Source organism: Triticum dicoccoides, chromosome 3B (assembly GCF_002162155.2).
Source record: "Triticum dicoccoides isolate Atlit2015 ecotype Zavitan chromosome 3B, WEW_v2.0, whole genome shotgun sequence".
In the NCBI taxonomy this organism is placed as follows: domain Eukaryota; kingdom Viridiplantae; phylum Streptophyta; class Magnoliopsida; order Poales; family Poaceae; genus Triticum; species Triticum dicoccoides.
In genome coordinates, this window is record NC_041385.1 from 523503061 (window position 1) to 523527628 (window position 24568).

The 24568-nt window shown below is 45.4% G+C and overlaps 1 pseudogene; it reads left to right on the forward strand.

The window, feature by feature from the left end:
• Nucleotides 1-22434: 22434 nt before the first annotated feature.
• Nucleotides 22435-24086, forward strand: LOC119276876 (annotated as a pseudogene).
• The last annotated feature ends 482 nt before the right edge of the window (nucleotides 24087-24568 follow it).

The window sequence follows — 24568 nt, forward strand, 5'->3', positions numbered from 1 at the left end:
GACGCCTCCGGCCAAAACCGGACACACTCGTCCACTCGGCTCACCCAAACGAACAAAACTACGTCCATTCGCGCCATCCGTTTGGAGTTGGCCTAATAATTTTAAATTTGGTAGTAATCACCAAAGAACATCTAGAGGTTGAAATTTTGAAAAATTCAAAATTAAAAAAAAATTAGTTTTAGAAAAAAGTCTAATTATCTTTGTACAAGTAAACAAGGATGTGAGGTGATTGTGTGTAAAATTTCAGGATGAATTACGTTGTAATGTGAATTGTAAAAAATAGACAAATTCATGGCATGGGAGGATGAATAGTATCATGTGTTAAAAAGTTCCAGATTTGTTTTTTATTTGCACAACCCCCATTTCAATGTATTTCATCCCGAAAATTTACACACTTGTGAATTATGCCTTCATCTATGTCAGTATTTTCCAGAATTTTTTTAAATGTGAAAATATGAATTTTCACGAATTTTGAATTTTACATTTGGAGGCATCCGTGGAGCTCGGTCTCCGAAAGCAATTTCTCGTAGTGAGAACCTGGATATGCTAGCAGAACGCCCGTGCGTTTTATTGGCTATCCACCATGTTATCTCTAACATTCTAGTCCAACACAAAGACCCCATCCCGCAATGCATCTTTCATTTTTCTTTCGGAACCTCCCCTTCCCGCTCGGTTTCTCGCCATAGCAAGACATTTCTCACTGGAGTCACCTCCTTTAAAACCAAATGATGTCCACCTCATCTTCGCCGTGCATTGCAAACATGATCAAAATTTTCATGTTTACAATATAGTAGAGTGGGTTTAACTAAGTTATACTATTGACACAAAATAACAAATAATTATAGAAATCATTCTCAAAGGTCCATTCAACTTTGCAAATGCACATTGACATTGGAGGAGAGTCGCAACATGAACGTACTCCTCATCACTAATAAGCTCCACCTCTAGCCCACATATGCTAGACGAGATAATTGTCGTTCTTCTCTTTCTCGTCCTTCCCTACATCTTCTACTCTTAGCCTCTTCACCAAGATATTTCATTGCCGCCAACCAGCACCACATCAATATTATTGTGTTCATCATTGACACCTCATCTACTTCTTTCTCGTTCCTCGCCAACTTTAGTTCTCATTCCTACTTATTTTTTAGAATACTTTTTCTTTCTTTTTCTCTTCTTATTTTTTTGAACACTCTTTCTTTCTCCAACACCATGGCCCACTTGGTGGCTTCAGTTCTTTTTCCTTCTTATTGTTGGAACACTCTTCCTTTCTACTATAGCATGAACCAATTGGTCAATGTTGTGTTGTGTTGTCCTCACCGTGAACCGTCAGCGTGTGGACATCCTGCAAAGCATAGTCGTCATCCATCTTGGTGAATGCTAGGTCGCCCATGTCGCGAGTCGCATGGTGGTCGTCAGGGTTTTTAATTTTGGAAACAAAATAATTTCGGACCTTTGTGAAATTTCAGAGATTTCACATATTTCCAAAATTGTTTTGGCTTCTAAGATTTCAAATATCACTTAATTTTAATGAATTCTAACATGGTTTATATTTACTTTGAAATCAGTTTGAGTCTAGCTCGAAATTTTGGGGTCAAAAATATGCCGGACACCACTGAAATATGTGAAATATCGGAAATTTCACTGAAATATGCCGCTGTCCACGTTGGCAAGCGGTGCTTGACCATTTTTCTAACAGCATGTTAATCATCTTTGCCCATGAGCGCTTTCAAAATGATTCGGCGTGATTAACTGCTTGCTTAATTAATTAAGTACACAAATAATTAATGATTTACTTAATTCTCTATATGCCTAATTAACTGTCAACCAAGTCAATTAATCATTTGACTAATTGGAAAAAAATCCCTGCTTTTAATTATCTGTAGGCATAAATAATTATCTATGTAATTACTTAATTAAATTAATGACTCGATTTTCAAATTGATTCGGTGCGAAGAATTTCCTATTTAAATGGACCTAATGAATTGCATACCTAATTAAATGTCTAGGTAATTAATTGCATTAATGATTTGATTTACAAATTGATTCAGTGCTTGATTTAAAAAAATGCATGAATGGTTGCTATGAACGACGACCACGACTATCGAGTATTGTAGGCCACATTTTCTTAACTAATTTCTTACATTTGAATGAACACACTTGATTTTAGAGTCTAGACTGTCTGGCTCTCTGTGTGACAAAAAATAAATATAATGTGACCGCGTCTACAAACATCCGTATGTGGCGGTCCGAGGACCCGCCTTCCGCCACGGCCGTCCTGGACGCCGTGATCCACGCCCTGGTATTCTCGAGGACCCGCCTTCCGCCACGGCCGTCCTGGACGCCGTGATCCACGCCCTGGTATTCTCAAGCATCGCATCGGTGTTAGGCTTGGCCATGACGTCTTCCATGGTGCCGCGCACGGCGTCCCTCCGCAGGGGCGCGCGGACGTGTACGTCCATAAGAAAAAAGATTTATTATTTTTGTTGTATTAGAAACCTTGTGATTGTCAATTAATAGTAGAGATAATTATAATAATAAATGGCATATCGTGCAGGATTAGCGATTTGTTATGAAGGAATATCTGATTTTGTTTTTGTAGATTATCGAGAAAAATCCTATGTGTGTCTTTTAGGAAGGTGATCTCACATATATGGTGCGATTTCTGAATTCTTAATCACTTATTATTTATGTGATTGAATTTAATTAGAACCTGCCTAAACAAGCACAAAACAAGATCCCCTTAATGATATTTGGTTTTTTAATGTGAGAGAGAAAAAACCAATGTGATGAGGTAGTGAGAAGTGAGACAAAAATATACCATACCAGGCTACCAACTCTCCATTTAGGAGTAGAGATATATACATGTGATTTGGTAAGATGAGAAAATATATATTATTCGGCAAGATAAGGAAAAATATATGTTGTTTTTGTTGCATTAGAAAAGTTGTGATTGTCATTCAATAGTAGAGATATTGGTAACAATAAATGGCGGCATATTGAGGAGTATCTTATTTGTTTTGAAATGTTATAAAAAAAATCTTATTTGTATTTTTTGGGTAGGTCATCTCATATATATGATGCGATTTCTGAATTCTTAAATACCTATTATTTACATGATTGAATTGAATTACCACCTGACAAAGTAAGCACGAAATAAGATCTTTTCCTTTGATGGAATTTGGTTGTTTGATGAGAAGGAGAAAATAAACCACTGAAATGGGATGGCCAGGCGATTAAAAATCAAAGAAATAAAAACATGGAGGCGAAATTCTCAAGTCTCCCTCAGGAAAGTCCTCTAAAAACATTAATAGTTTTGCTCCGGGAAAGCAGGATCGCAGGAGGCGATCAAGGAGGCGACGAGGGTTTCCTGCGCGCCGCCAGTTCTCTCTCTCTCCGTCGGCCGCTCCAGCCGCAGGAGGGAGGGGGAACCTCGGGTCTGTCCGCTAGGTGTGTGTGGTAGGGTTAGGGTTGAGGGTGACGCTGCCGAGGCCGTTGCGGTGGTGTCGCATCGGAATAAGTTTCTCCAAGCTTCGTTCGCGGTCAGTCGAGGCTTTGGCCTTTGTCGGTGTCAAAACCGGCGGATCTCGGGTAGGGGGTCCCGAACTGTGCGTCTAAGACTAATGGTAACATGAGACTGGGGACACGATGTTTTACCAGGTTCGGGCCCTCTCGATGGAGGTAATACCCTACTTCCTGCTTGATTGATATTGATGATATACGTATTAAAAGAGTTGATCTACCACGAGATCAGAGAGGCTAAACCCTAGAAGCTAGCCTATGGTATGATTGTTGTTGATGATGATGATTCCTACGGACTAAACCCTCCGGTTTATATAGACACCGAAGGGGGCTAGGGTTACATAGAGTCGGTTTACAGAGAAGGAGATCTACATCCGAATCGCCAAGCTTGCCCTCCACGCCAAGGAGAGTCCCATCCGGACACGGGACGAAGTCTTTTGTCTCCTATCTTTATAGTTCAACAGTCCGGCCAAAGTATATAGTCCGGCTGTCCGGATACCCCCTTATCCAGGACTCCCTCAGCAGCCCCTGAACCAGGCTTCAATGACGATGAGTCCGGCGCGCAGATTGTCTTCGGCATTGCAAGGAGGGTTCTTCTCCAAATCCGGTGCACCCGTCATGGCGAATAGTGTCCGGCCTCCCAGTAAGGTTGTACTGCTCGGCTTATGTGCCCCAATAATGGCCAACTCCACATGTCGATCGAAGACGAGGGGCTGGGGCATTTTTGCATTTGCCACCCTAATCCCGTAGGTGAGCCATCTATTTGAAGAGGCGGGGATCTTCATATCAAAATCACACCATCTTCCCCCAAGCAAGCATTTCACAGAGCGCGCCCAAAGGAGGCCATCCCATCATGACCGGTCGCCGCAGCCCCGCTCGCCGCTCCCCTAGCCCGAAGCCAAGGGATTGGGAGAAGTGCTCCATCCCTCATAGCCGCTTGTTAGATCTGCAGACCAAAGGGATCCTTCCGCTCGCATATATGGTCCCCGTCCGATCTGGACTAGCCACCTATAATGGCGGGGAGCAAGCGGAGAGATTCCCTAACCCATCTCGGGGGGAGCGGGTATGCCTTGTCCCATATCTGCTAAGAGGTGTCGGGTTTCCAATCCACCCATTCCTCCACGGGCTCCTGGAGTTATATGGTCTCCAGTTGCATAATCTTACCCCTGCCTCCATACTGCACATTGCGGGCTATGTTGACCTCTGCGAGTTGTTCTTGGGTTGCGAAGCTCATTTTGAGCTATGGAAGAGGTTGTTCTGCCTCGTCCCCCGAAACCAGGAGGGATCCATATATCAAGTGGGTGGAGCCGAAATATGGCACATCGCCCAGACCGGATACCTGTCTGGTACTCCAAAGAAGGCATCCGAAGACTGGCCCTCGGAGTTGTTTTATGTTGACGACGTTCCCCTTCCGGACCCAGTCCAGACGGGCCTTCCTGAGTTCACCAATACTCTGCTGAAGAAACGCCAGAGTTGGCGCCCTCGGAGCCCCCAGGAAGAAGAAAACAGGGAAGTCTTCTATCTGATGAGCCGAATACAAACCCTGGCCAAATCAGGATTGACAATAATCGACGTCATGTCAATATGCATTATAAGGGGAGTGCAGCCACTTCAATATAGGGGAAAACCCATGTGGCACTTCAATGGAGAAGACGATGCCTCCCGTTGCAGTCGCAAAGGTCCAGACTCCGCCACATCCTTGGCGAGGATACTGTCTGAATTATACAAGGGAGAAGAAGAGGAGTTTCTCCGCATTAAACCGCGGACGAATTTTCCATGTACAACCCCCAAAGCTGGGTAAGTTTGTTATTCGTTACTCAACTCTATTCGTGCTTACCTTCTTGACCACAATTATTTACCTTACTATTTTAAAAGCGGGAACTGAGGAAGGCCGTAAAAGAGTTCCACAGCCCTTCTCCGTAGCTAGAAGATCCCGGCCGGGCTCTCGACCCCGGACTTGAAGAATATCCGGACATATTCATGGAATTTGTCGCCGGGACCTTCTACCAGGCAAGAAGTGGCGGCTCCCTAGTGGCCATCATCGCAGAGTATCCCGGACTGCTACCCGTGTCGCATGTAAGTAATGTTGGGGTTCCAACCTTCCGAAAGGATTCCTTCATTGAGACACGGTGACTTTAATTATGTCCTGTCAGGAAGCGCCAGACTGTGTCTGGGGATCCTATCGGCCACGCCTCCAGCAGCCGGATTCCTGGACCGGATTCGTAGGCGGAGGCTGATGTGGGGACAGTGCCAAACTGTCCTCCTGCGGAGGATATGGATATGCTTTTCGCTACAAATTCAAAAGTGGAAAGCGCCATGAATCACCGGCACCGACGTGCCATACTCCGCGGTAGTATTTTTTCCGAAGAGGTGCTCAATGCCTTTAATTCCGGACACGCCTATATCCGCGCTGCTCAAGATGGACTTGCCAGAGCAAAGGACCAGTATGTAAAGGATATACGGGTAAGAGAATTTAATAAGTATGTGTAGTAGTAGCCCCTGAGACTTGAAATAGTTGGCACAACTGATTTAAGGATCATTGAATGCACAGGTTCTTGTGGAGAAGAACGCCCAGTTGTCTCGAGAGCTGGAGGAGTGTAAGGCTCAAATGAAGGCTGACGTAGCCGAACAAGAGGGATCTAAAAAGATTTCTTCTGGTAATGATTCTTTTACCAGTTTGCGTGTTCGGCATGGTGTATAAATCTGACGAAATGTTCGTCAGATAATCCCGGAGAAAATCCAGAGACCGTGGGAGATAATGAGCTGCATCTGCGAAGTTAGCTGAAGGCGGGCGAACGCGTGCTGACGCAATCTATCCAGGAGAGGAATAAGCTGCAAGATGCTAATCTCCAACTGAGCGTCGAACTGAAAGATGTTCGGGCTCAGCTCGCGGACTCCGTGAAGGAGAACCGAAGGCTTCGACGCGGCATTTATAGTAAGTGCTTGAACGAACTGTGGTATAGTTCGGCGAGGAGGCTTATTGACAGAGTTATGTCTGTAGGTATGTTAACGGGACGCCCTGAAGAGGAGATGCCCGGGTCTGCAGGCGATATGCTGCAAGAGCTTTCACAACTGCATGAACGAGCTCGGCAGGTGATGCAGGGTATTGCCCAGGCTTTGTGGCCGTCTGCTTTCCTGCCAGGAGGCATGGGCGAACTTGTAGAAATGCTCAAAGGAGCACGACGGTGCTTCTGACTATGGAAGATATCAGCTCGCCAGCAAGGTGCAAGAGAAGCTTGGGCCATGGTGAAGACGCGATACGCCAAGGCTGACCCAAACCATATGGCCGAAGTCGGACCGGCTGGGCCCGATGGACAAGAGATACCTGTTAGTTTGGTATATGATCAAGTAGCATTAGCTGCGAAGTATTCCCAGCATGATTGTAAGCTAGACAGCCTGTTGGATGGTATAGAGGAAGAGTACAGCCAGTCAGTATGATTATGTAATTTTGAATGGGCTTGTGTACTTTCTAGCCGGATTGAAAATCATTTGTAATGGCGGACCTTTTCGCTTCAGCCCCCGGATCCGACAGTCCGGGGTGTATCCGAATACCCACACAGTAATAAAAAACTGGGGCATGCGTGGAAACCAGGCGTAGGGGTCATAAGTGCTTGAACAGACAAGTACCCAACTAGTTATGTTATATTACATGGATAGTAAAAAACCTCTTCCAGAGAGAATAGTTCCGTTAGGGGTTCCTTTCTCTGGGTATGCATGCATCGATGTGCATGTCCGAACTGCGAGCAAAAATGCAGGAAACAAAACATCTGGGTATTTTCGTTGTTAGGAACGAGAACATCTTTGGTTCACTAACCGAATATTCCCCTAAGAATGCTAGCTTTCGGCTTCACCCAGTCTGAGGTACACATCCGGCTCAACCGACAGTAACAATCGCAGAGGTGCTCCCTTTATGCCCTAGCCGAATTAACGGGAACGTAGGGCATAAATACAAGAGCCAGGCAACCCAGCATGGCCAAAACTTAAGTCATATCGATGCATATAATGGTGAAGAAAAGGCACATATGGAAAGAAAAATGCATATGTGACTGGCAAGAAGCCATTAAAGTAATTATATATATAGCTTCCGAATAAGAAGCTCCCAGGTATAGTGTGCGTGCATAATGCAGCCGGAGTGCTTAGGGCATCCGTACAGTTTTAAGGTTGTATGTAAAAAAAGGAAAAAGGAAAAAGGAAAAAGGGGAGAGAAAGGAGGAAAAGGAACATAATCGAAGAGGCAGAGATGAGGAGACGAACACTGGGTTCGGCGCTAGGCGTAGAATCTCTGGAGTCTGGCCGCGTTCCATGGGTTTGGCTCGAATCTGTTATCAGAGGCGTTGCGCAGACGATACGCTCCTCAGGTGAGTACTTTATCAATGATGAAGAGACCCTCCCACTTGGGTTTGAGCTTGTCCTTCTTCTTCTCAGGTAGGCGTAGAACGAGTTCGCCAATGTTATAAGTCTTGGCCCGTACTTCTCTCCTTTGATACCTTCGAGCCTGTTGCTGATAGAATGCGGAACGGGCTTTAGTGACATCACGCTCCTCCTCCAAAGCATCTAGGTTGTCCTGCCGGTCTAGCTCGTCTTCCTTCTCTTCGTACACGCGCACGCGAGGTGAGTCATGAATTATATCGCAGGGCAGTACTGCTTCTGCGCCGTACACCATAAAAAATGGTGTGTATCCGGTGGTGCGATTTGGCGTGGTCCGCATCCCCCAGAGTACGGAGTCGAGTTCCTCGACCCAATGCATGTCTGATTCCTTCAAGGATCACACTAGTCTGGGTTTGATGCCGCTCATAATAAGACCATTTGCACGTTTGACCTGACCGTTTGTTTGGGGGTGATAGACAGAGGCGTAGTCGAGCTTAATGCCCATTTTGCCACACCAGGCTTTAACCTCCTCGGCTGTAAAATTTGAGCCGTTGTCAGTGATTATACTGTGGGGGACGCTGTAACGGTGTACAACCTCCAATATGAAGTCTATCACTGGTCCGGATTCGGCCGTTTTGACTGGTTTGGCTTCTATCCATTTGGTGAACTTGTCCACCATGACCAATAAGTATTTTTTCTTATGGCTTCCTCCTTTAAGGGGTCCCACCATATCCAGCCCCCAGACCATGAAGGGCCAAGTTATGGGGATTGTTTGGAGAGCGGTAGGGGGCATATGGCTCTGATTGGCAAATAGTTGACAACCAACGCAATGTTGGACAAGGTCCTGTGCGTCCGTCCGGGCTGTCGGCCAGTAGAATCCTGTCCGGAAAGTCTTGCTCACAAGAGCTCGGGCTGCCGCGTGGTGCCCGCCTAGTCCGGAATGGATTTCGGCTAAGAGCTGCCGCCCTTCCTCCTCGGAGATGCATCGTTGGAGCACTCGGTGGCGCTCTTCTTGTAGAGTTCTCCTTCATGGACTTTGTAGGCTTTAGAGCGTCGCACGATGCAGTATGCCTCATTTTGGTCCTCGGGGAGCTCCTGCCTATTAAGGTAGGCCAAGAAGGGCTCGGTCCACGGGGCGATGACAGCCATTATTTCGTGGGCCGAAGATGTTATTTCGGTGGCAGAGCCTCCGATTACATCAGAAGGTTCAGAAGTTGGGGTTGTGTTCGGAGCCGGACTGATGGTGCCGGACTCCCCTTCCCATGCCACGGACGATTTGAACAACCTTTCTAAGAAGATGTTAGGTGGTACGGGGTCACGTCTAGCGCCGATGCGGGCGAGGATATCAGCCGCTTGGTTATTTTCTCTAACCACATGGTGGAATTCGATCCCCTCGAACCGAGCTGACATTTTGAGGACGACATTGCGATAGGCCACCATTTTCGGACCCTTGGCGTCAAAGTCTCTGTTTACCTGAGATATTGCGAGGTTCGAGTCCCCGCACACTTCGAGGCATTGAATGCCCATAGAGACTGCCATCCAAAGACCATGCAACAGGGCCTCGTATTCGGCTGCATTGTTGGAGTCTGTGAATAATATTTGGAGGACATACTGTACCGTGTCTCCGGTGGGGGATGTCAGGACGACACCCGCTCCTAATCCGGCCAGCATTTTAGAGCTGTCGAAATGCACGATCCAATTTGAGTACGCGTCGTACTCTTTAGGGAGTTCGGCTTCTGTCCATTCGGCGACAAAGTCAGCCAGTACTTGCGACTTAATGGCCCGTCGTGGTTTGTATGTGATGTCGAACGTAAGGATCTCAATAGCCCATTTAGCAATTCGGCATGTTGCGTCGCGGTTATTTATTATGTCATTAGTGGAACTTCGGAGGCCACCATGATCGAACACTCTTGAAAGTAGTCTCATAGTTTCCGGGATGCCATGAAGACCGCATACGCTATCTTTTGATAGTGCGGGTACCTAGATTTACATGGAGTGAGGACAGTAGACACGTAATATACCGTCTTTTGGAGCGGGAACTTGTGTCCGTCTGCCTCTCGTTTGACGACGAGCACTGCACTCACAACTTGGTTTGTTGCGGCTATGTATAATAGCATGGGTTCGCCAATATTTGGCGCGGTCAGGACTGGGTTAGTGGCCAAGGGTGCCTTTATTTCTTCCAGTCCAGCCGTGGCCGCATCCGTCCACTCGAAGTGTTCGGTGCGTCGAAGAAGGTGATACAAGGGTAGTGCCTTTTCTCCTAAGCGGGAGATAAAGCGGCTTAAGGCAGCCACACATCCAGTTAGTTTCTGGATCTGCTTGAGGTCTGTTGGGATAGCCAACTGTGATAGAGCTCGGATTTTTGCCAGATTGGCTTCAATTCCTCTATTGGAAACGATGAAGCTGGGCAATTTTCCGGAGGGTACTCCGAAGACACACTTCTTCGGGTTGAGCTTGATGTCGTATGTTCAGAGATTATCGAACGTAAGCCTCAAGTTGTCTATTAAGGTTTCGACATGTCTTGTTTTGATGACCACATTGTCTATGTAGGCCTCTACTGTCTTGCCAATTTGCTTTTCCAGGCATGTCTGAATCATGCGTTGGTAGGTTGCGCCGGCGTTTTTGAGCCCGAAGGGCATGGTGTTGAAACAGAAGGGGCCGTACGTGGTGATGAAGGCTGTTGCAGCCTGGTCGGACTCCGCCATCTTTATTTGATGGTATTCGGAGTATGCGTCAAGGAAACACAATGAGTCGTGTCCTGCGGTGGCATCGATTATATGATCAATGCAGGGGAGGGGCAAGGGATCCTTAGGGCAGGCTTTATTGAGGTCTTTGAAATCGACACACAAGCGCCAGGATTTGTCCTTTTTTGGTACCATTACTAGGTTTGCTAGCCAATCCGGATGTTTGATGTCTCTGATGAATCTGGCCTCAAGTAGCTTGGCTAGTTCTTCTCCATGGCTTGCCGCTTAGGCTCTAAGAAGCGTCTAAGAGTCTGCTTGACTCGCTTGTATCCTTTCAGTATATTGAGGTTGTGTTCGGCCAGTCTGCGTGGGATGCCCGGCATGTCTGAAGGGTGCCAGGCGAAAATATCCCAATTTTCACGCAGGAAGTCTCGCAGTGCGGTGTCTATTGTGGGGTTCAGCTGTGTCCCTATGGAAGCTGTCTTCGAAGGGTCTGTTGGGTGGACCTGGAATTTGACTATCTCGTCCGCTAGCTTGAAGGAGGTGGATTTAGGTCGCTTGTCGAGTATCACGTAGTCTCTGTCCACCGTTGCTTGCAGTGTTGTCAGTTCTTCGGCCACGTGGGCTTCTGATAATGCCTCCAGGGCGAGGGCGGCAGTTTTATTTTCAGCGCGGAGTGCGACGTCCGGATCACTAGCTATAGAGATGATTCCGTTGGGCCTGGGCATTTTGAGCTTCATGTACCCGTAATGGGGTATAGCCTGAAAACTCGCGAATGCGTCTCACCCCAAGAGGGCGTGGTATCCGCTGCTGAATGGGGATACTTGGAATGTAATTTCTTCGGACCTATAATTCTCCGGCGTGCCGAATACCACATCCAGTGTGATTTTTCCCATGCATTGTGCCTCTCGACTAGGGATAATTCCCCTGAAGGTCATAAGGCTTCGTTCAATGGGGCTCTTGTCGATTTCCATCTTGTTGAGGGTTTCCTCATAGATGAGGTTTAGTCCGCTTCCGCCGTCCATGAGCACTTTAGTAATCCTGAAGCCATCCACGATTGGGCTAAGGACCAAAGCGGCTGGTGCTCGGACTGTCCGGAATTGGGGTTCGTCACTGGCATTGTAGGTTATAGCCGTGTTGTTCCATGGGTTTATTGTTGCCACATGGCAAACTTCTGCGAGGCTGCGCTGAGCTCGCTTGCGCCTATTATTTGAGGCGAAAGTCTCGAAGACTGTAAATACCATATTGTGTCTCCGGCGGGATGTTTTATGAGGAGATCCTCGCAGCTTTTTGCTACCTGCCGGAGTATCCAACATGCTCTAAGGCTATGCGTTGGCGTAGTATCCGATGTTCTATGAATCTTGCACGACCCGTTTAGCCATTCTTCCAATACGGTTCCACGCCTTGCGGCGGGCTTTATTTTTTTGGTACTTGAATTGGGTGACTTACGAGAGTTTACCCTTTTAGTTCGGACAGGGGATTTGGCTAGAGCCGGATTGTCCCAAAAACTTGTTTGGGTTTTCCAGGCGCTCTCCATCGCGCAGTACTTTTGCACTATGGCCGCTAGGTCAGCGAAGTGTACTATTTCACGGCGACTTATAGCGTTGAGAATCCCTTTGTCCGTGCAATGCTTGCAAAAGAGGGAGATTGCGTCTACCTCGCGACAGTCCTTGACCTTGTTTATCACAAGGAGGAATCTGGCCCAGTAATGATGTACTGCTTCTTGGGGCTCTTGTCTTATATGGGAAAGATTGGATAAATCTGGGTGGGTGGGCGAATTTGAATCCGAATCCTGACCCGATCTTGGACCCAGGGGCAAAGAAGCTTCCGAGCTTAGCGGCTCGGGTTCTGCGAAGTTGCCCGATTTCTTCGGCCCGCCCCCCGATCCTGAGTCCGGGACTAGGGTCATGTCCTCCCGTAAGCGGGTGTCCGACTTGGAGAGCTCGAAAATCCAGACATAGTTCATCCTCAAAGTGGAGGGAGAATTAGGGTGATGCTCTTCCACTACCGCTATCTTGTGGGTGACCGGTGGAGAGCGAATCTCCCTTTGATCAGGTTTAAGCTCAATCCGGTCATAGTCCGTAGCGACGCTTGATATCTAGTACACAACCTTCTTCTTGTAGACGTTGTTGGGCCTGCAAGTGCACACGTTTGTAGGACAGTAGCAAATTTCCCTCAAGTGGATGACCTAAGGTTTATCAATCTGTAGGAGGCGTAGGATGAAGATGGTCTCTCTCAAACAACCCTGCCACCAAATAACAAAGAGTCTCTTGTGTCCCCAACACACTCAATACAATGGTAAATTGTATAGGTGCACTAGTTCGGCGAAGAGATGGTGATACAAGTGAAAAATAGATAGTAGATAAAGGTATTTATAATCTGAAATTATAAAAACAGCAAGGTAACAAGTGGTAAAAGTGAGCGTAAACGGTATTGCAATGATAGGAAACAAGACCTAGGGTTCATACTTTCACTAGTGCAAGTTCTCTCAACAATAATAACATAGATAGATCATATAACAATCCCTCAACATGCAACAAAGAGTCACTCCAAAGACACTAATAGCGGAGAACGAACGAAGAGATTATGGTAGGGTACGAAACCACCTCAAAGTTATTCTTTCGGATTGATCTATTAAAGAGTCCGTACTAGAATAACACCTTAAGACACAAATCAACCAAAACCCTAATTTCACCTAGATACTCCATTGTCAGCTCAAGTATCCGTGGGCATGATTATACGATATGCATCACACAATCTCAGATTCATCTATTCAACCAACACAAAGTACTTCAAATAGTGTCCCAAAGTTTCTACCGGAGAGTCAAGAACGTGTGCCAACCCCTATGCATAGGTTCATGGGCGGAACCCGCAAGTTGGTCACCAAAACATACATCAAGAGGCACATGATATCCCATTGGCAAGACATACATCAAGTATTCTCATAAAAGACTCAATCCGATAAGATAACTTCAAAGGGAAACTCAATTCGTCACAAGAGAGTAGAGGGGGAGAAACATCATAAGATCCAACTACAATAGCAAAGCTCGGGATACATCAAGATCGTGCCATAGAGGGAACACGAGAGAGAACACGAGAGAGAGAGAGAGATCAAACACATAGCTACTGGTACATACCCCCAGCCCCGAGGGTGAACTACTCCCTCCTCGTCATTGAGAGCGCCGGGATGATGAAGATGGCCACCGGTGAAGGATCCCCCTCCGGCAGGGTGCCGGGAAGGGCTCCCGAGAGGTTTTTGGTGGCTACAGAGGCTTGCGGCGGCGGAACTCCCGATCTATCTTCTCCGTGGATGTTTTTAGGGTACGTGGGACTATATAGGCAAAAGAAGTCGGTCGGGGGGGTGCTCGAGGGGCCCACAAGACAGGGGGGCGCCACCCTGTAAGGGGGGCGTGCCCTCCTATCTCGTGGCCTCCTCGAGGCTCTTCTGACATGAACTCCAAGTCTCTTGGGTGATATTCTTCCCAAAAATAACGCCGCCGAAGGTTTCATTCCGTTTGGACTCCGTTTGATATTCCTTTTCTTCGAAATACTGAAACAGGCAATAAAACAGCAATATGGGCTGGGCCTCCGGTTAATAGGTTAGTCCCAAAAGTAATATACAAGTGTATAATAAAGCTCATAATCATTCAAAATAGATAATAATATAGCATGGAACAATAAAAAATTATAGATACGTTGGAGACGTATCAAGCATCCCCAAGCTTAATTCCTGCTCGTCCTCGAGTAGGTAAATGATAAAAACAGATTTTTTGATGTGGAATGCTACCTAGCATGATTCTCGTTGTATTTTTCTTTAATGTGGCATGAATGTTCAGATCCAAATGATTCAAGATAAAATCTTACAAAACATAAAAACAATAATGCTTCAAAGCATACTAACAAATAATCATGTCCTATCAAAATAGCATAGCCAAAGAAAACTTATCCCTACAAAATCATATAGTTAGGCCATGCTTCATTTTCATTACACAAAATACTCCCATCATGTACAACCCCGATGACGAGCCGAGCAATGTTTTCATACTTTTTAATGCGCTTTAGCTTTTTCAACTCTTACGCAATACATGAGCGCAAGCCATGGACATAGCACTATGGTGGTAAACGGTGGTGGTTGTAAGGACAAAAAGGGAGAAGATAATCTCACATCAGCTAGGCGTATCGACGGGCTATGGAGATGCCCATCAATAGATATCAATGTGAGTGAGTAGGGATTGCAATGCAACAGATGCACTAGAGCTATAAATATATGAAAGCTTAACAAAAGAGACTAAGTGGGTGTGCATCCAACTTGCTTGCTTATGAAGACCTAGGGCACTTTGAGGAAGCCCATCATTGGAATATACAAGCCAAGTTCTATAATGAAAAATTCCCACTAGTATATGAAAGTGACAACATATGAGACTCTCTATCATGAAGATCATGGTGCTATTTTGAAGCACAAGTGTGGAAAAGGAGATAGTAGCAATTGTCCGTTCTCTCTTTTTCTCTCATTTTTTTCTTTTCTTTCTTTCTTTTTCTTTCTTTCTTTTTTTCTTTCTTTTTGGTGGGCTTCTTTGGCCTCTTTTATTTTTATAAAGTCCGAAGTCTCATCCCGACTTGTGGGGGAATCATAGTCTTCATCATTCTTTCCTCACTGGGACAATGCACTAATAATGAAGATCATCACACTTATATGGATTTACAACTCAAAGCTAGAACAAGATATGACTCTATATGAATGCCTCCGGCGGTGTACCGGGATATGCAATGAATCAAGAGCGACATGTATGAAAGTTATGAAGGTGGCCTTGCCACAAATACGATGTCAAGTACCTGATCATGCAAAGAGCAATATGACAATGATGATGCGTGTCATAATAACGGAACGGTGGAAAGTTTCATGGCAATATATCTCTAAATGGCTATGGAAATGCCATAATAGGTAGGTATGGTGGCTGTTTTGAGGAAGGTAAATAATGGGTTCAATACCGGCGAAAGTTGAGCAATAATAAGATAGGCTAGCAAAGTGGAAGGATGAGTGTGCGTATACCCATGGACTCACATTAGTCATAAAGAACTCATATACTTATTGCAAAAGTCTACTTAGTCCTTGAAGCAAAGTACTACTACGCATGCCCCAAGAGGGATAGATTGGTAGGAAAAGACCATCGCTCGTCCCCGACTGCCACTCATAAGGAAGAAAATCAAAAGAGCACCTCATGCAACAAATTTGTCACACAATTTTTACAATACGTGCATGCTACAGGACTTGCCAACTTTAACAAAAGTATTTCTCAATTTCATAATTACCCACTAGCATGACTCTAACATTACTACCTTTATATCTCAAAACAATTATCAAGCAACATATTGACCATAGCATCCAATTCACTTCCTATGATAGTTTTTATTCGAATTACCATGCTGTTTAAGACTCTCAAAATAATATAAGTGAAGCATGAGAGACTAGCAATTTCTTCAAAATATAACCATCGCCGTGCTCTAAAAGATATAAGTGAAGTACTAGAGCAAATGGCAAACTACTCTGACAAGATATAAGTGAAGATCAATGAGTAGTCAAATAATTGTGCAACTATGTGAAGACTCTCTCTCATTAAAGAATTTGAGATATTGGTATTGTATTCAAGCAGCAAGCAAAACAAAATAAAATGACAATGCAAGGATAGCACAACTCATGTGAAGAAGCAAAAACTTAGGCTCAACCGATACTAACCGATAGTTGTTGAAGAAGAAAGGTGGGATGCCTACCGGGGCATCCCCAAGCTTAGATTCTTGAGACTTCTTGAAATATTATCTTGGGGTTCCTTGGGCATCCCCAAGCTTGAGCTTTTGTGTCTCCTTAATTCCTCTCATATCATGGTTTCTCTATTTATGAAAAGCTTCATCCACACCAAACTCAACAAGAACTCGTGAGATAGGTTAGTATAAATCAATGCAAAACCTTATCATTTTCTACTGTAACATATTACTAACATTATTATTCAACATTGAATACTAAATTTCTCTGCATATTTAATACTCCTATCCTCAAATAGAATCATTAAACAAGCAAACATACGCAAACAATGCAACTATAACAGCAATCTGCCAAAACAGTACAGTCTGTAAAGAATGCAAGAGTATCAATATTTGCCTGACTCCAAAAATAATGAACTTAAATTCCCACTGTAATAAATTTATCATATCTCAATATTCAAAAAGATTCAACGTTGTACCATTCTCTTACTTTTCTAGGGAATTTTTGCAACAGCGGTAAACTTTCTGTTTTCAAACAGCAACATGTATACTAGCAAAATAAGCATGGCAAAGGCTATCCTTGACTTTTTTATTGAAAGTAAAGATGCAAAACATTAATCTAACTAACATAAAGCAAATACTAACAAGATAAAATGACGCTCCAAGCAAAACACATATCATGTGGCGAATAAAAATATAGCTACAAGTAAAGTTACCGATGAACGAAGACGAAAGAGGGGATGCCTTCCGGGGCATCCCCAAGCTTAGGCTCTTGGTTTTCCTTGAATATTACCTTGGGGTGCCTTTGGCATCCCCAAGCTTAGACTCTTTCCACTCCTTATTCCTAGTCCATCGAAACTTCACCCAAAACTTGAAAACTTCAACCACACAAAACTCAACACAAAACTCGTAAGCTCCGTTAGTATAAGAAAATAAAACCACCACTTAGGTACTGTAATGAACTCATTCTAAATTCATATTGGTGTAGTATATACTGTATTCTAACTTATCTATGGTTCATACCCTCCGATACTACTCATAGATGCATCAAAATAAGCAAACAACACAATGGAAACAGAATCTGTCAAAAACAGAACAGCCTATAGTAATCTATATCAAACGTATACTTATGGAACCCCAACAATAATGAAATAAATTGCTGGACCTTATAAATTTGTCTATTAATCATCTTCAAAAAGAATCAACCTAAAATGACTCTCCAGTAAAACATGACAGCTAATCTCGTGAGCCCTAAAGTTTCTGTTTTTCACAGCAAGATCACATAAACTTCACCCGAGTCTTCCCAAAGGTTCTACTTGGCACTTTATTGAAACAAAAGCTATAAAACATGATTACTACAGTAGCAAAATCATGTGGACACACAAAAACAGTAAGGGTAAATATTGGGTTATCTCCCAACAAGCTCTTTTCCTTAATGCCTTTCTAGCTAGGCATGATGATAGCAATGATGCTCACATAAAAAATAAGAATTGAAACATAAAGAGAGCATCATGAAGCATATGACTAGCACATTTAAGCCTATCCCTCTTCCTATGCATAGGTATTTTTTGAGCAAACAACTTATGGGAACAATAATCAACTAGCATAGGATGGCAAAACAAGCATAACTTCAAAAATTTCAACACATAGAGAGGAAACATGACATTATTGCAACTCCTACAAGCATATGTTCCTCTCTCATAATAGTTTTCAGTAGCATCATGAATGAATTCAACAATATAACCAGCACCTAAAACATTCTTTTCATGATCTACAAGCATAGAAAATCTACTACTCTCCACATAAGCAAATTTCTTCTCATGAATAGTAGTGGGAGCAAACTCAACAAAATAATTATCATGTGAGGCATAATCAAATTGAAAACTAAAATCATGATGACAAGTTTCATGGTTACCATTACTCTTAATAGCATACAAGTCATCATGATAATCATCATAGATAGCAACTTTTTTCTCATAATCAATTGGAACCTCTTCCGAAATAGTGGAATCATCACTAAATAAAGTTGACACTCTTCCAAATCCACTTTCATGTTCATCACAATAAGATTCAACATCCTCCAAAATAGTGGGATCACTACTTCCTAAAGTTGACACTCTTCCAAACCCACTTTCATCAATATAATCATCATAAATAGGAGGCATGCTTTCATCATAATAAATATTCTCATCAAAACTTGGGGGACAAAAAATATCATATTCATCAAACATAGCTTCCCCAAGCTTGTGGCTTCACATATCATTAGCATCATGGATATTCAAGGAATTCATACTAACAACATTGCAATCATGCTCATCATTCAAAGATATAGTACCAAACATTCTAATGCATTCTTCTTCTAGCACTTGAGCACGATTTTCCTTTCCATCAAACTCACGAAAGATACTAAAAAGACGAAGCTTATGAGACAAACTTAACTCCATTTCTTTGTAGTTTTCTTTTATAAACTAAACTAGTAGTAGTGATAAAACAAGAAACAAAAAGATTCGATTGCAAGATCTAAAGATATACCTTCAAGCACTCACCTCCCCAGCAACGGCGCCAGAAAAGAGCTTAGTTGACGGGGTGTGGGTGCCGTTTACCTAGCCTCCCCGGCAACGGCGCCAGAAAAGAGCTTGATGTCTACTACACAACCTTCTTCTTGTAGACGTTGTTGGGCCTGCAAGTGCACAGGTTTGTAGGACAGTAGCAAGTTTCCCTCAAGTGGATGACCTAAGGTTTATCAATCCATAGGAGGTATAGGATAAATATGGTCTCTCTCAAACAACCCTGCAACCAAATAACAAAGAGTCTCTTGTGTCCCCAACACTCCCAATACAATGGTAAATTGTATAGGTGCACTAGTTCGGCGAAGAGATGGTGATACAAGTGCAAAATAGATAGTAGATAAAGGTATTTATAATCTGAAATTATAAAAACAGCAAGGTAACAAGTGGTAAAAGTGAGCGTAAACGGTATTGCAATGATAGGAAACAAGGCCTAGGGTTCATACTTTCACTAGTGCAAGTTCTCTCAACAATAATAACATAGATAGATCATATAACAATCCCTCAACATGCAACAAAGAGTCACTCCAAAGACACTAATAGCGGAGAACGAACGAAGAGATTATGGTAGGGTACGAAACCACCTCAAAGTTATTCTTTCAGATCGATCTATTAAAGAGTTCGTACTAGAATAACACCTTAAGACACAAATCAACCAAAACCCTAATGTCACCTAGATACTCCATTGTCACCTCAAGTATCCGTGGGCATGATTATACGATATGCATTACACAATCTCAGATTCATCTATTCAACCAACACAAAGTACTTCAAAGAGTGTCCCAAAGTTTCTACCGGAGAGTCAAGAACGTGTGCCAACCCCTATGCATATGTTCATGGGCGGAACCCGCTAGTTGGTCACCAAAACATACATCAAGAGGCACATGATATCCCATTGTCACCACAGATAAGCACGGCAAGACATACATCAAGTGTTCTCATAAAAGACTCAATCCGATAAGATAACTTCAAAGGGAAAACTCAATTCATCACAAGAGAGTAGAGGAGGAGAAACACCATAAGATCCAACTACAATAGCAAAGCTCGGGATACATCAAGATCGTGCCATAGAGGGAACACGAGAGAGAACACGAGAGAGAGAGAGAGATCAAACATATAGCTACTGGTACATACCCTCAGCCCCGATGGTGAACTATTCCCTTCTCGTCATGGAGAGCGCCGGGATGATGAAGATGGCCACCGGTGAAGGATCCCCCCTCCGGCAGGGTGCCGGGAAGGGCTCCCGAGAGGTTTTTGGTGGCTACAGAGGCTTGCGGCAGCGGAACTCCCGATCTATCTTCTCCGTGGATGTTTTTAGGGTACGCGAGACTATATAGGCGAAAGAAGTTGGTCGGGGGGTGCTCGAGAGGCCCACGAGATAGGGGGGCGCCACCCTGTAAGGGGGGCGCGCCCTCCTATCTCGTGGCCTCCTCGAGGCTCTTCTGACGTGAACTCCAAGTCTCCTGGGTGATATTCTTCCCAAAAATAACGCTGGCGAAGGTTTCATTCCATTTGGACTCCGTTTGATATTCCTTTTCTTCGAAATACTGAAACATACAATAAAACAACAATATGGGCTGGGCCTCCGGTTAATAGGTTAGTCCCAAAAGTAATATAAAAGTGTATAATAAAGCCCATAATCATTCAAAACAGATAATAATATAGCATGGAATAATCAGAAATTATAGATACGTTGGAGACGTATCAACGCCCAGGGCGGCGATGCGATCCAAGAGCTCATTGAGGGAGAAGAGCTCTACTGGGTCCATCTGTTCGGCAGATTCCGAATCAACGTGGAGGCTATTTTTAATGACCTGTGAAGTCATTGTCGGTGCAACAGCCGATCGGGCGATCATGACGAAGCCGCCGAGCCGGAGAGTTTGGCCTAAAGCCAGGGCTCCCTTGGAGGTGATGTTGTCTTTGACAACGAGACGAGCCATCAGGCCTTATTGTGATGACACAGTGGAACTCTCAATGAAAGCACCAATGTCGGTGTCAAAACTGGCGGATCTCGGGTAGGGGGTCCTGAACTGTACGTCTAAGGCTAATGGTAACAGGAGACTGGGGACACGATGTTTTACCCAGGTTCGGGCCATCTCGATGGAGGTAATACCCTACTTCCTGCTTGATTGATCTTGATGATATAAGTATTACAAGAGTTGATCTACCACGAGATCAGAGAGGCTAAACCCTAGAAGCTAGCCTATGGTATGATTGTTGTTGATGATGATGATTCCTACGGACTAAACCCTCCGGTTTATATAGACACCAAAGGGGGCTAGGGTTACACAGAGTCGGTTTACAGAGAAGGAGATCTACATCCGAATCGCCAAGCTTGCCCTCCACGCCAAGGAGAGTCCCATCCGGACACGGGACGAAGTCTTCTGTCTTGTATCTTCATAGTCCAACAGTTCGGCCAAAGTATATAGTCCGGCTGTCCGGATAGCCCCTTATCCAGAACTCCCTCAGCCTTCATCTAGGAGCCAGCGGGGTGGGGGATCCCCGGATCTCGTCGAGGTCGCGGGCTATGGTGACTGGAGGTCCATTGGCACTTGCCGTTTGGGTCCTCAGATGGGCGATGGATGCAGGGAGACGAAGACCCTTCTTCTTCCTTGTCGGTATGATTTGTTGTTGCTGTTCTTCTCCTTCCTCTGCGCTGGAGCTGGAGGGAGATTCTGTTTTGCCCGGGCGAATGGCCCGGCCGCGGTGCTAGACCGGTCGGATGACTCGAGTTCTCTTCCTTCCGGAAGGGACATTTTTCGCGGTACTCAAAGCCAAAGATAGCGACGTCTGTTGCAGGTGTGTTGGATTGATGTCCATGCCCTCTCAGCGCTGGTGTCAAGAAAGGAGGAAGCAGCGTGGCGGCAATTGTTCCGTGGTTGAAGATGATAACCTGCTTGCGCCTGGTTGCAGATCGTTCTGCTGCAGGGGTCTTCTCTCAAGATTCAGGGATGATGACACGGAGCTCGAGAGATCTTCTTATGTTATGGTTGTCTTAGGGTACTCTAGGTGTTTATGGTCCTTTGTGTTTGCGTTTTAGTGTGCTTGTATGGGTCAACTATTTTGTTTTGTTTCGTGATTTGAATGCAAATAATTCTCAAAAAAAAACCCAAAAACGTACCAATCTATCATCACGACCACAGACTTCCCTTTAAAATAAGGTATAAATATAAATATGCTAACTTTTCAGCTGAAACCATTGCCGGCATTAATAGTTGCATGCGAGACCAAACTAAATCAAACAACGTATCAACCTATCGGATCCAGATCCTCTAACATAGGATGGGAAGTCAGATAAGCTACGGTAGCCTGACTTTCCTTCACTAGATTCCTGTAATTTGCAGCCTAACACAATGATTTAAGAACAGTGATTACCTACAGTAATACGCGAACAACAGTAGTTTTTAAACCGTGCTCGTTCTCTGACTTCCTTTCACCATTTTACACAAGATGATGCTGTAGCTCTCTAACTTGCCTTGTGCAAGTTAGAGGATCTGGTTCCCAACCTACCATGACCGCAGAGGCGCAGACTCAAATATGCCTAACTTTACAGCTGGTAGTCGCAGGCGGCTACGAAACATCGCCAGTACATGTATAACACAACCGATCGATTGCCAGCTTCCCTCCTTCAGAGTTCAGAACACTGCCACTGAAACACAGAAGCAAATATGCAGAGCACCGTCGTGCTTTACACATGGATGGTCAGGGGCCACCTCCACCCCATGACACAGTTCGCCCACCATCTCGCCGCACATGGCGTTCCTGTCACGTCGCCGTCGCCGACGTCCCGTCTACAGGCAAGTCCTCTGAGACCATTGCCGGCCTCGCCGCATCCTATCCTTCCGTCTCCTTCCACCTACTCCCGCCGTCAGCGACCCGTTCCGCCCAGACGGCTGACCCCGATGCCGATCCATTCATCGCCCTTGTCGCCGACCTCCGCGCCACCAACTCTGCCCTCCTCGCCTTCCTGAGGTCCCTCCCCTCCATCAAGGCTCTAATCACCGACTTCTTCTGCGCCTACGGGTTTGATGCCGCCGCAGAGCTCCGCGTCCCGGCCTACCTTTTCTTCACCTCCGCTGCGTCGGTCCTTGCTGCCTACCTGCACATCCCCGTCATGCGCTCCACTCTCTCCTTCCGGGACATGGGGCGCAACCTGCTGCACTTCCCCGGAGTCCACCCAATTCCGGCGTCCGACTTGCCGGAAGTGCTGCTCGACCGCGGCGACAGCCAGTACAAGGCAATCCTTAGCCTTATGGAGCAGCTGCCAAGATCTAAGGGCATTCTGTCTAACACGTTCGAGTGGTTGGAGTCCCGCGCCGTTAAGGCGATAAAAGACGGGACTCCCCGTCCCGGCGAGTCAGTACCGGCATTGTACTGCGTCGGTCCATCGGTCGGCGAGGAGAGGGGAAGCACCGTGAAGCACGAATGCCTAAGATGGCTAGACAAGCAGCCAGCGCGGAGCGTGGTATTCCTCTGCTTCGGGAGCGCGAGCTCGGTGCCCGCAGAGCAGTTAAAGGAGATCGCCGTGGGACTGGAGAAGAGCGGGCACGCGTTCTTATGGGCCGTGCGAGCACCCGTTGCACCGGACGCCGACGCGACGAAGCGGTTCGAGAGGCGGGCCGAGGCGGCGGTGGAGCCGCTGCTGCCGGAGGGATTCTTGAACAGGACGAGGGGACGCGGGATGGTGGTTTCTTCCTGGGCGCCGCAAGTGGAGGTGCTCCGGCACCCGGCGACCGGCGCGTTCGTGACGCATTGCGGATGGAACTCTACGCTAGAGGCTGTTGTAGCCGGGGTGCCGATGCTGTGCTGGCCGATGTACGCAGAGCAGAGGATGAACAAGGTGCTCGTCGTGGAGGAGATGAAACTCGGGGTGGCCATGAGCGGCTACGACGAGGGGATAGTTAAAGCGGATGAGGTAGAGGGGAAGGTGAAACTGATCATGGAGTCCGAGCAAGGGGAGGAGATCAGGGAGCGGATGACGATGGCGCAAGAGATTGCTGCCAATGCGCTGGAAAGCGGTGGATCTTCGGCGGCAGCATTTGTTGACTTCCTGGATAATCTGAAGATTTCGATGCTCGATTGAATCGTTGACTATGCCTTTTTAGCCTTCTTCGTGTAATCGTGTTCACCTTGTCCAACATGTGTACTCTGGAGTGGAATTTTCAAAGTGAGCAACACCACTTAATCAGTATGCACAAAATGAAGTAGCAATCAGCTAATGGTGTCCCTTTTTTTCAAGAACACACAAGCTATATGTCTTTTGTACTCCCTCTATCCAAAAAAAATTATCTTAAATTTGTCTAAATACGGATGCATCTATCAGTACAAGCTATTTAGGAAGGAGTAATGTGAAGATACGGGGCTTCGTGGCCTGGATCTGCGTGGCGGCTGCGACGAGTGCAGCAAGGATGGTCTTCGCTTTGCACTATGATCCATATAACAAAGAAAAAAATCGATGATCAAAATGAGTGAAATACTAAGTCATAGATGGCACGTCATTCAAGAGACCATCAACAAGTTTTGCAGGGCATATGTACAAATGCAAAAGCGGTGGCCAAGTGGTGTAGGACTCCGTGAGCTCGTAAGTTTTGCTTAATGTTGCTCTATCTGTTGGTAATGTGATTGTTCTGCTCTATGTTGCAATGTTTTGGTCATATGATTTTGTTGCTTTGC